Here is a 4,594-nt window from a genome sequence, read left to right on the forward strand (position 1 = left end):
AGGTGGTATATGCTGACAAGTAATGTTTCAACTTCTGCGCTACCCAGGTTAAGGCACAACAGGTCCTCTCAAGTTGAGTGTACTTCACCTCATATGATGTGAACTTCTTGCTGAGGTAGTAAATTGCCCGCTCTTTCCTTCCTGTGATGTCATGCTGCCCCAGTACACAACCAAAAGAATTATCCAAAACGGTCAGATAAAGGATCAAGGGTCTTCCCGGCTCCGGCGGGACCAACACGGGTGGATTAGCCAAATACTCCTTAATCTTGTCAAATGCTGCTTGACATTCATCCGTCCATCTGACCGCAACATCTTTCTTTAGCAGCTTAAAGATGGGTTCGCAAGTCGTTGTGAGCTGGGCAATGAACCTGCTGATGTAATTCAATCTGCCAAGCAAACTCGTCACCTCTTTCTTGTTCCTTGGCGGTGGTAGCTTCTGAATGGCTTTGATCTTGGACGGGTCTAATTCAATACCGCGCCGACTCACCACGAATCCCAACAACTTCCCAGATGGGACTCCAAACGCACACTTTGCTGGATTAAGCTTGAGGTTGTACTTGTGGAGTCTCTGGAAGAATTTCCTCAAGTCCTTGACATGATCACATTGTTTTCTCGACTTTATGATCTCGTCGTCAACATAAACCTCAATTTCTCGATGTATCATGTCATGGAACATGGTGGTCATCGCCCTCATATACGTTGCCCCTGCGTTCTTTAACCCAAATGGCATGACCCTGTAACAATACGTTCCCCAAGGCGTGATGAATGTCATCTTTTTCGCATCCTCCGCATCCATCAAAATCTGGTGATAGCCCGCATAACAATCCACGAAGGAACCAATCTCATGTTTGGCACAATTGTCGATCAATATATGGATGTTTGGTAGTGGGAAGTTGTCTTTTGGACTTGCCTTCTTGAGGTCATGGTAATCTACGCACACTCTGGTCTTTCCATCCTTCTTTGGCACAGGCACAACATTGGCTAACCAAGTGGGATACCGCGTGACGCGAATGACCTTTGCCTCAAACTGCTTGGTGACCTCTTCTTTGATTTTCACACTAATATCTGTTTTAAATTTCCTTAGCTTCTGCTTGACAGGAGGGCATGCTGGGTCAGTGGGCAATTTGTGGACCACTAGATCAGTGCTTAAACCTGGCATGTCGTCATATGACCATGCAAAAAATTCTTTGTACTCAAACAGTGTTTTAATTATCTCTTCCCTGAGCTGAGGTTCCAAATGAACACTTATTTTCGTTTCCCGCACAGTCTCCTGATCCCCTAAATTGATTGTCTCTGTGTCATTCAGATTAGGTTTGGGTTTTTCTTCAAAATGGCTTAATTCTTTACTGATTTCCTCAAAAGCTTCCTCATCATCATATTCTATTTCGTCATCACACTCAATTTCTTGTATTATTATGTCTGAGTTATATTGGCATTTAAGACCGGGCTGAAGACTCCTCATGCATGACACATCACTGAAACCAGCGTAAAAGGGATTGTACAAGAAAGAAAAGAAAGACAAAAATGAAAACTATCAGGAATGAAAAAGAGGGAAGTTGCATTTCATTAATATTTAAGATAACAAGGTTTAACTCATCCAAACGGACGGAACATAGCATCCGAATTACAACCTTGGAAATAATCCAGATTAAACTGAATCAAAACTAACTACCAAGACTCCCTCCGGGTAGGAAGGGGAGTTGCTTCCCAATTGTTAAGCTTTGCCTGGGGCCCCACGAACTGAACATCTGCCTTGATTGGACCTTCTCCGGCCTCCAATACATTCACCTCATAAAACAGCTTTTCAAACCTCTCAATCAGCTCCTTGTCGGGATCAACCACACCACTGGGCATTGCTGTTGCTAGGCGCTTCTTAATACCAGGCCTGACAAAGGAACGGGAAAGGCGGGGGATGGGTTTTGGAAGGGTCCATGCTTTCTTTTTCATCTTTCTAGCTCGCCTTATGTCTGCAGCAGTGGGCGTGAAACCTAAACCAAAAGTATCCAGGTTTGCAGGAAGGGATACGGGCTGTACGATGCCTTGTAAAGAAGCACCCAAGCCTTTTCCAGGTACAAATCCGTTCTTCAGCATTTCCGACGCAACCATGACGGATGCAGCCGCTACCTTTGGCACAGGAATACACTTCCCTTCCGGGATCTTTTCAACCGATACTGTATCAAAGACTTGATAAACCCATGGGCCTTTGTCATCCTCAGCTTCTATGAAAGGCACAATGGCATCACCCAGAGTACACGAACTATCTTCCCCATACACCAAAATCTCTTACCTGTCCCACTCGAATTTAACCATCTGGTGCAAGGTAGATGGCACTGCCTTTGCTGCATGGATCCATGGTCGGCCTAACAAGAGATTGTAAGAGACAGCCACGTCGAGCACCTGGAACTCCATAGTGAATTCAACCGGACCTATTGTCAGTTCCAACACTATATCCCCAACTGTGTCCTTGCCTCCTCCATCAAATCCTCGCACGCAAATACTATTCTTGTGGATTCTCTCACTGTCCACCTTTAACTTTTCCAGGGTGGAGAGAGGGCAAATGTTTGCACTAGACCCGTTATCAACTAGCACCCGGGTGACCATAGAGTCTTCACATTTCACCGTGAGGTAAAGTGCTCTATTATGTTCAGTGCCTTCCAAAGGCAGCTCATCATCAGAAAACGTAACCCTGTTGACCTCAAAAATCTTGTTTGCTATTTTCTCTAAGTGGTTCACAGAAATCTTATCAGGAACGTGGGCCTCATTCAAAATTTTCATCAATGCCTGGCGGTGCTCATCTGAGTGGATCAGTAATGATAGCAAAGAGATTTGCGTCTGGGTGTTTCTCAACTGTTCTACAATGGAATAATCTTGTGCCTTCATCTTCTTCAAGAATTCTTCTGCCTCTTCTTCAGTTACAACTTTCTTTACTGATACTGGATTATCTTTGGTGAGTTTAGCCTTTCTCAGCTCGTCAGGAGCAATGCATCTTCCTGAGCGAGTCAGTCCATGGGTTTCACAAACTTCTTCTTAACTTCCTTTCCCTGCTACATCACTGTCACTCGGCCGTAATTCCATGGGACGGCCTTTTCACTGATTACTGGTAGCTGAGTCACTGGCTTGATGACAACCGGCTCTGTGCGAGCCCCTTTCACAATCACAACGGGCTTGACAGCTGCCCCCGACACTACCACTTTAGCTGGTTCTTATTTTTTTGCAATGCTGTTCAAAAGCTCCTTCTTTATTACTACAACTGGTTTGATAACTATTTCTTCTACCTTGATCAATGCCTTCCCCTTTGTTAGTTGCTCATTTGATCTATCCTCACTAGCCCTGATCATCATTACAATTTGTGACGGCTTCTTATGCTCTCCCTTTTGGACTAGCTCAATCATATGGGTCTCGTGATGAGTTGGTAATGGATTTTGAGTGATGCTAGGCGCTTCTGGGGCTTGAACTTCAATTCGGCGGGTATCAATGAGCTCTTGGATGGCCGTTTTCAAGTGCCAACATTTTTCTGTGTCATGTCCCGGCGCACCTGAGCAATATTCACAACTCACAGAGTGGTCCAGATTCCTTGGGGGAGGATTTGACAATTTGGGTTCAATCGGACTCAGCATGCCCAACTGTCTCAATCTGTGGTACAAGCTAGTGTAAGATTCACTCAAGGGAGTGAAAGTCTTCTTCTTTTGCAGCCTATCATTCTTAAATGCAGGGTTAGGTCAAAAACCGGTTCCAGCGGGATTTCTGTTGGTTCTTGGGGGTGGGTAGGTGTTTTGAGCTGAGTAAGTATTTTGTGGGGTGGGTGTGCGCCATTGTGCATGGGTAGGAGGTTGGGGGTATGTCTGGGCATGGTGGACAGAGAAATTGGGGACAAGAGGTGGGTAATAGTGCTGCGGTGGGCCATATGGGGTGTGTGGGTAGGTTTGGGGGTGAGGGCGAGGTTGGTGATAATATGGTGATGGACCTCTGGACCAAGCTCTCGATTCCACTACTGCAACCTCTTCTTTCTTCTTCTTTCCCAATACTCCTCCAGTGCCGCTCTGAATAGCCTGAGTAATTGCTTTGATTGCTGAATAGCTCATAATCTTGTTAGACTTGAGACCCTCTTCCACCATACTTCCCATTTTCACGACCTCGTTGAAAGTTTTTCCCACTGCTGACACCAGATGACCATAATAGGTTGGCTCCAAAGCCTGTAGGAAATAATCAACCATCTCGTTCTCTTTCATTGGAGGATCAACTCTTGCCACCTTCTCTCTCCACCGAAAACCGTACTCTCTGAAGCTTTCCCCGGGCTTTTTCTCAATTTTAGTCAGTGACAGACGGTCCGGGACAATTTCGAGATTATACTGAAAGTGGCATGCAAACGCCTGGGCCAAATCATCCCAAGTGTACCATCGAGCATGATCCTGTCGTGTGTACCACTCCAAAGCTGCTCCACTTAGACTTTGACTAAAGTAAGCCATCAATAACTCGTCCCTTCCTCCAGCTCCTCTCATCTTGTTGCAGAACCCCCTTAAGTGGGCCACCGGATCACCATGGCCATCATATAAGTCAAACTTGGGCAGCTTAAATCCAGCTGGCAACTGGACAT

Source organism: Nicotiana attenuata, unplaced genomic scaffold, assembly GCF_001879085.1.
Source record: "Nicotiana attenuata strain UT unplaced genomic scaffold, NIATTr2, whole genome shotgun sequence".
Lineage (NCBI taxonomy): Eukaryota > Viridiplantae > Streptophyta > Magnoliopsida > Solanales > Solanaceae > Nicotiana > Nicotiana attenuata.